Below are 8,789 nucleotides of genomic sequence, written 5' to 3'. Positions count from 1 at the left end.
GTATGGACTGAAACCTTCACAAACTGTAAGTTAAATAAACCTTTCCTTCCTTAATTTTGGGTATTGGGTATTTTGTCTCAGCAGTGAGAGAAAAGGAACTAAGACAGGTGAAAATTGAAGCCCATGGAGAGAGTAAAGGGAGAAACTTCAATGAAGAAGAAGCAGGTAGCTGGCAGTGCTTTCTCCCTGAGACAGGACTCACTGTGCGAGAGGGGTAATTCAAGCCCTCAGACACGTAGTGACTGCTGGTGACCCCAGAGGCCTCTACAGAGAGATGCAGCAGTGGAGGGGAGCAGTGGACATGAAGGACTGCAACAGCTGGTGGTGAGTGTACAGGCCTCAGTTATCCAGTGGGAGACAGCAATTGGCCTGGGACCATTTTGGAGAGGGGCTGGCTGATCTCAGAACTCAGAGCAACTGCTGGCTCCATCCAGCAGCTCCCAGCTGGTTTCAATAGGCCTGAGGAAGGTGCAGTGATAGATGCAGGCTTATTGAGTCTGGTCTTGGCCAGAAGGTGCAGACTTGCTGAGATTATCCACTACCCTGCCAGAAAGCTACTGCTGGCTTGCTGGGATAGATCTGCATGGGTCAGGACTCTGTCTCCACATGTTGTCTACCAGTGACAGCAGAGACAAACCTGAAAGTGGACTTATTTCTCTTTTTTTGCCTCTCTCTTTCTCTCTTGTTTGTTGTTGTTGTTTTATTTTTTATTTTCTGTTTTTGTTTTTTTTCTCCTTAATTGTTTGATCTTGTTTTTAAATAAGTGTGAACATGGTTTCTAGCCTCTTTGTGGCTATGGTTCTGTTCTTCTTTTCTCTTCCATCTCTCTTTCCCTCCAGTCTTCTGCACCAGTTTCCTGAAGTTAAGGTAATTCCCCTTTGTCCTGCAGCCTTACATTTAATCTTTTCCTCTTCTTCTACTTCTCTATCTTTCTCCCTAGTGATTCTAACAGGCAAGCAGGGGTGAGAAATCATCAGCCCAATGCATGGAGGTGCACAGTGGAGAAAAGACCTCAGAAGAGACCAGCCAGAGGTGGAGGTGAGCAGGGAGGAGTCCTGTGCTGGTGAATGATGTTCAATTTTCTAAGGAAAAGAAGTCTAATCTGCAGCATTTGCTGATTTCTATCAGTATTATCAATCATGTCAACACTTAACATTATGGCCAATGTCAAGCCACCAACATGATATCACTGAACACATAGTTGGGACAAGAGACACAACTGACTCTCTCTAGCTAGTCGGGTGGCTCCAGCATCCCACACCACCTGAGGCAATCACATCCCCAGCTAGGGAGAAGGCTGGCTAAAAAGTGCTCTAATGACTGCAGTGGAAGTGTGAGCTGAGGACCCAGCCGTGGCATCAGCAGGTGGCTGGAAACAATTTCAGGTTCATCCAGACCAACTCAGTCACTCCGGCACTTTAAAAAGTTGCTTCATGAGCCTATACAAGTTTGAGAAGCATGACTCCAATAAGTGGAGTTTCAGGTCAACTTTTTGGGAAATATAGACATAAATAACTAGAAGGGTCAGAGAAGGCTTCTTGGAAGGAGTGGCATCAAGATTGGGTTTCAAAGGTGGAGTAGGATTTTCCCAGGTGGATAAGAAAGAGGTAAGGATAGGGATTGGAATTGTTGGTAAAGGGATCAGCATGAAGAAAGATATAGGATGGGTGTGGGAGGGAATGGGAGGAGAGGAGGCTGGAGAACTGGGTCCTTGAAGTGTGGTCACCAGAGCAGCAGCATCTGCAACTTGACAGCTTATTAGATGTGCAAATTCTCAGGCCCATCCAAAAGCTTTTGAATCAGGGACTCTGGGGTGGGACCAGAATCTGCATTTTACCAAATCCTTCCGGAAATTTTAATACACACTCAAGCACTGACCTGGGGCAATAGGAGGAGGGAGTCATGGAGGGTCCCAGGTGTGATATAGAGGCATCCAGGTGTCCTGCCTAGGGCTCCCCTTCTGCCTCAAAAGGCCTGTCCTTCCAGGAGACCCCTTAAGGGGAGCTACTGGAGACAGCAGTGCTGCCCTTTGCTTTGGGCCCTTTCAGCCCCACCTGATATTAAGGTCTGTCCTTAGCTCTCACACATGAGGACTCTTTTGCCAGGGATCACAGCATTTGTCACAAAGACACTCCTATGAGTTAGCCCCAGCCCTGATTTCTAAGAAATACACAGTTAAATGCCTGTGTGATGGAAGTTATGAGATGAATCACCAGAAAGCACCCCACCTCTCAGCCCCAGGCTTTGTCTGGTAATTCATGTCCCTCCAGGACTTGCTGACCTGCCATTTCTTCTCTGAAGCCAAGCAGCCACTCCCCATCCCCACGACCAGAGCCCACGCAGCCTTCTTCACGGGAGGGCAACTCATGCTGTTCTCGAGTTGCTTAGTTCTGGGACCTTGTGCACTGTAGTGTGACATCCCCAGCCCCTGGCCATCCTCACTACCGCTGCAGCAGTGCCAAGCATCATGCCAAGGGCTTTCCCGGCAAGGTGTCATTTAGTCCTGACCATAACATAAGGGCTTTGAGATAGGTACTATTGTTTTCATCCGGTTCTATAGAGGACTAGAGGGAAGCACAGGAAGCAAAATACACTGTCCAAAGCCAAGTGGTGGTGGATAGAACCCCAGGCAACCTGCCTCTAATACATAAAGCACATTTTGGTAGCGTTACTGTTGTCGTTTTCATTTTGTTTAAGGAGGGCGGGACAAATAAACTTACCTGAGTACCTTCATGCCCCTCCTTACACTTCCTTTTCAGTGAGAAACGATGTGGCAGTGGTGGCCTTAAAGAAGCCCAAACCTCTGGTGTGACTCAGCCCTGGCTCAGGAATCCAGGGGACCACAGCCACAGACCCTTAGCTGGCAGTGCCTTTCAGCTCCCGCTACTCCATTGCAGGATCCCTTTGCATTGCAAATTAGCATTGTAATTGCCTTTTAACTATTCATAGTTGCAAAAGAGACTGGGCTAACAACACTCTCCACCTTCCCTCCCCATCTAGATAGAAAGCAGAGCTGGCCTCCCTCCCCAGGAGTGGAACCTCTGCCCACCCTCCCAAGCAGCAGCATCACATCTCTAAGCCTCAGTTTCTCCATCACACAGGTGACAGTGATAATCCAAGCTTCACAAGCTTGTTTTGATGCAGGTAAAATGCCTCATACAGTGCCTGGCACACTGAGTAATGAGAGCAGTGTAAGTGTTGTGGTTCTGCTGGAGACCCGGGAAGGTGAGGCTATGCCAGTCGGGGCACAGGCAGGGTTGGTGGCCGGGTCCTCTTGACTCTGAGCTCAGGGATCTTCTGGTCCCAGCTCATCCATTCTTGCACCTTTCCCTACCAGTAACAACTTGATCATTTGTAATCATGGGAGCAGACAAGAAACAAGACCTTCCCTGTAGACATTCAGCTTTCTCATCAAAATCAGAAGATTTTTAGTATAAAACAAACAGGCCTTGATTAAGAGAGGGGCTTTACCCACTGTGCTACAGCTACGGAGTCTAGACTGTCACTTCTAAACACAAGCACAAACATTTCGGTGCAGCAGAGCAGTGTTCAAGGTGACAAAGTCCAAGTGCCTAGGCTCAGATTCAGTTCTGCCATGCAACCCCCTACCCTTGCTCTTTGTGACCTTAGGCTGAAGCTGTGTGTGGGAAATGAGGATAACAATGCCCTTCCTAGGCCTTCTTATGAAGCTATAGCATGTGAAGAACTTAGAATAGCACTAAGACCCAGCAAGGAATAGGCCCAGGTTTGTTGTCATTATTAGAGGTCTTTGTTTACTCATGGGGCTTCAAACTGGAGCTTGGAGGTAGCAATTCTTTTTCTTTCTTTCTTTTTTTTTTTTTTTTTTTTTTTTACAGTGTCTCGGTGTCTCCTTATGTCTCCTGGGCTGGCCTTGAACTGAAGTGGATCCTCCTGCCTCAGTCTTCCATGTGCTGGGATTACAGGTGTGTGACATCACACCCAGATCTCAGGGTAGGATTTTAAATACCCCGCAGTTTCACTATGCAAATCCTGCTGTGGGAATGAAACAGCGCTCCTTCTGGAGGGGAGGGGGAATGAAGGAAGGAAAGGGGAGAGGAACCTAAGACCTGTCAGGGGACTAGGAAAAGAAGTGACCAAGAAGCAGGAGATCCTTGTTCTTCCAAGGATTTGGTACTCATCTTGAAAGAGGGGAGGAAGAACAGGATGACATCAGAGAGAACACTGGCTGGTGGGACTCCAGTCTGAGCCCTGGGGGTGGGTTTCTGGGAGGAGGAAGTGTCTGAGACTTTAAGGGGCCAGGCATGCAAAGAACAGGTCAATACCAGGCAGAGGAAAAAGGAAAAACCAGTGGCTCACTGGGGAGAACAAAAGGGTGACAGTGGATGTGTGAACACATCAAGAGTTAGCATAGTAGGCACGCTGGTAGGGTAGTAAGTTGGGGTCACGCCGGGTCTCATCAACTGCAGTCAGAGGTCAGGGGTTTCTTCGGTCCTAATAGCAAGAAAGCATAGCCCAGTCGAGTACTCTGAATCGATGCTAACCACGCTCAGAAATATTCGAAGTTGGGCCCTGTCCGGCGGGGTCCTGGGACCTTTGGGGGTCAGAGAGGCATTATGTTCTAGAGCTTCAGAGTCCATCCCCGGGGTCCGTGCCCCACCGGGAACCCCTGGCCATCTCTCTCTCTGCCGCCCCCCTCCAAGTGGGGGCAGGTAGGGGACGCTCTAGAAGTGCCAACCGCGTCCTGCCTGTCCCACCGTGGTTTAAACACTGCGTTTTGCTTTTTTCGGCGATCAGTTTCTGCTGGGTTCCGCGTTGGCTGCAAAGGCAAAGCGGGCCTTTTCCTCCTCGGCCTGAGGACAGCGGAGCCAGCGCTGCGCAGTTGGTGAGGAAAGTCGCCGGCTTCGGGTGCGGTCTCCGGGCAGCGAGTCCGCAACCGGCCTGCAGCCGCCGGCCCACACCCAGCCCACAGCAACATCCCCCGACCCGCGTCCAAAACCCGGAGCCAGGACCTCCCCCAACCCCGCTACCGGCAAGCTGTGCCAGCCGCGCAGGCGCAATCCGCAGTGCGCGCGCGCGAGGCCGCGGGGAGGGTGCTGCGCTCCAGCTGCTGCCAGTTATGAGCTTTTGTTCTCGGTCGCCCGAGTGGCGCCGCCAGGAAAGCGAACTGTCGCTTGTCACCGTCCCCAAATCCCTTTCTTGCCCAGGGTGGAAAGAGAATTTTAAATTGCATTGTGCCCAGCCCAGAGCTTGCCGGTTCCGGTTGGTTCAGGCAGGGGGCACACGCGCTTAAATCCGGGAAGGGTCCTGAGGGGACCCAAACCCAGGCGTTGGAACCCAGGAAAGCCTCCCAGAGGCCCATGGCCACGCGCAAGGGGCTAGGCCTTAAGGGCCTTGAATTCCAGGCCAGGCCACTGGCGCCACATGTGGGAGTAGCGGGGATCTGCCGGGAGACTGCGGCTGAAAGGAGAAGCGGGGGACGGGGGCTCTCCCTCCATCGCGGTTCTGGCTAGAAGGAGCCCTGGCTTCGTGGCTACTTCTGAGCAGCAGGGAGAACCTGGCTTGCTGCAGGGTGTGGCAGCTGCTTCCTGTGGACACCTTCTCCCACACCCAGCGGGCTTTCCGCGCCCTAAGCCCTCATTTCCTTCAGACCCAGATTTCGCCTTAGGCCTTAGCTGACCACCTTTTGTAAGATCATCATCCTCATCCTTTACCCAGCCCATCTTTCACGCTGCTCGGTTTTTCTTCACAGCACTGATCAGCCAGCTGAGGCTTTTTGGCCTTGCCTGCGGGTTTCCTGTTCATCGTCCCTGCTAGATTGTGAAGTTCTTGTTCTGTGCTCTGCACTGTGTGAGGTAACATTGCCTAGAGTCTGCTGAATGAATGAATGAATGAATGGGCTCCTACATGGTCTGGACCTTGGAGTTTGTCACTGTATCTTGGGCTTAGCACTCAGTAAGTGCATTCATGAATGGCTCTTTCAAAATCCAGCAGAAACAATCCAGAGTCAGAATGTGAGAAGATACTATGAGCATGACAGCCTACTAATTGCTCGTTTTTGTTGAGTGCCTACTTCTCCCCAGGGCAGTGCCACCTGTGGCGAATGGCTTATCTCACATGAGCTCTAGGATATTAGTGGCCAAGTTACACAGATGAGGAAACTGAGGCCCAGAGAGGTAGAATAAACGCTGACATTGACCCAGCTACTAAGTGGAAGGGCCAGTATCTGAGCTCAAGAAGCAGTCTCCACAGACTACACTATTACCAAATCACAGCACATGTGTTCCAAGCTCGTCTTTGCAGCAAGCTCAGTGAAGCTCCCACTGTTACTGTTAACCCTATTTTCCAAATGGAGAAAGTGAGGCACAGTGAGGTTAACCAGTTCACCTAAAGCTACACAGCCACTGCGTGGGCCAGCTGGTATCCAAAGCCAGGCAGCCCGGCTCCAGATCTCACCTCTGTATTTCCTTTGTGCTGACCACCACAGCAGGCCTGCATGGCCAGGGCAGCCCAGACTGACCATTGTGTCAGAGGTGGCTACCACGTATGTCTGGAGCAGAGTTTACCCTGTGGCTATCCTGCCTCTGCCTGGTGAGGGGGCAGCCCCTGTGAGCATCCTCAACCCAGCCCAGGCTGAACCAAGATAGCAATCTGCGTCCTCTAACCCTGTCACTGAAATCCGGTATTCAATCACCCACATATTTATTTCTTCTAATCGTTCTCTTCTTGACTGTGATAGAGTCATTTTTATAGTGTGGAGAACGTGCGTTTCATTTAAATTAAGCCTATTGGAGTTGATTGTTTGTGCTGGAAGATCAGGCTGATAAAAGAAGACATATTTCAATAGTCCCCTCCTTTTAATGGATTGTTCTCTGGGATGCTATTATAAGTCCCTTTCGGGTATGCTGACAGTATTCACACTCTCTTCTAGAACTCTAGAAATACTGAGAAGACCACATAGAAGCCTGTATTTCACCCTTAGAGAAATGATGGAGGAGACTCTGCTGTTACCCGCATTAGGCGGTGGCTGCCCAACCCCCAGGGAGTGGCATCCTGAAAGGGCAGAGAATTCACTTTCGGGTGAAGGGCTCTGAAAGTCTTGGGCAGGCTCAAGACCAGCAGCTCATTTGAAACAGAGCTCCACAGTCAGGAAAAACTGGCTGTCGTGAGAGAAGAGGGGAGGAAAGTGTTGCCAGTCTGAGTGTCACTGTGTAATCATCATCGGGCTTTCCTAGCACCTTGCTTATAATCGTCCTGTTTGTCATGGTGTGCCCAGTGCCTGTGCCATCAGAGGTGCTCAAAAAACATGTAGTGGATGAAGGGATGGACAGAATAAGGATGGCTGGGCGCCAACACTAGCTCTCTGCCTGGGTAAGGCAGAGAAGGCCAGATCCAGAAAAGATGTCTGGCCATGCTTGGCGTTCAGGCCTCAGAAGCACACATTCTCAAGGATGATGTGAGTTTGGACAATAGCATTTCAGCATCTCCCCACGCGACTGTCTCTGAGGATAAAGTCTGTGACTTTCCTTTCATTGCAGGGGTGGAGGTGAAGAGGCTCCATTATGGCTAGTTGAATTTCCTTGGGCAGCTGAGTGGGGATTTGAAGCTGACACCATTTGATTTAAGGAAATAAGTGATGATTCTGACTCACAGATTGTGTTAATTTAACGTGTTTTTCCTGGTCCTGACAGAATCTCTTTTCAGTTGCTGTACCTGTCAACCTGTCTAATTGAAGAATTTCCAAGAAGTCAGAGTGCAGGAACCTCCCAACAAAAGGTACAGTGAACAACTGTGGCTGCGAAAGCAGCCAGCCTGGGCCAGAGCCGCCATGTCTAGAGATGGGAGGTCCCCAGATCCACAGGCCCACTGTGCCTAGGCATCCTTCCTCATCTACTCTCCAAGTACCTCTTCCCCCTCCTTCCAGGGAGGGACTGCAGCTTGGACTTCCCCAGGGTGAGTGATTGCTGTCAAGTAGTGTTTATGCGTGTGTCTCTATGCCCACTTACATGGGTCTGTGCGCTGTGTGCATGTGCTCTGTGAGAGAATACGCATGCAACTGTGTGTTCTGTTATGGGTATATATCTGCATTATGGTCTGTGTCTGCGTGTCCCCCCAAAGCCTCATGCAGTCAAGGGGCAGGCTTCTAGAGTTTATGATTGATCCATAGTCCAATGCTGGGGCTATGGATGTGAGTGCTACACCTGCCCTAGGGTGAGTAGTTTGCATACAGTGTAAGAGAGAAAAACAGCCTTGCTCTCTGCTCCTCCCTTTTGCTCTTGTTGCTTCACTGTTTTCCGCCACCATGAACTGTTGCCCTCTGTCATGTGCCACTCTGCCTTGGAGCCAGCCAAGTATGGACTTAAACCTCCACAAACTGTGAATTAGATAAACGTTTCCTTCCTTAATTTTGGGCGTCAGATATTTTGTCTCAGCAATGAGAAAAAAGTAACCAAGACAGTGCGTGTGTGCATATGTGGTTTGGCTGCTGAGTACATGTTTGTGCATCTCTGCCTGTGTGCACTGTCAGATATGCTTGTGCCACCCAACTCCAGAAGAATATGGAATGTAGTAATTGAAATTAATTCTGAAGCCAACCACCTGGGTTCTGAATCACATCTCTGCCATGTACTAGCTATGTGACCCTTGAAGTTTCATTTTTTTCATGTGTAAAATGGGCTTAACAGAAAGAATGATGAGATAATGCTATGTTTCCAGTGCTCAACATTGTGCCTGGTATGTAGTAAATGCTCACTTAAATATATTTGTCACTCCAGGTCTTCAACACCTGCAGGCTTCTGCCAAGTCTTCTT

The sequence above is a fragment of the Chinchilla lanigera genome, unplaced genomic scaffold (assembly GCF_000276665.1).
Source record: "Chinchilla lanigera isolate Chin_1 unplaced genomic scaffold, ChiLan1.0 scaffold00044, whole genome shotgun sequence".
NCBI lineage: Eukaryota > Metazoa > Chordata > Mammalia > Rodentia > Chinchillidae > Chinchilla > Chinchilla lanigera.
Note: the sequence above shows the minus strand (reverse complement) of the source record.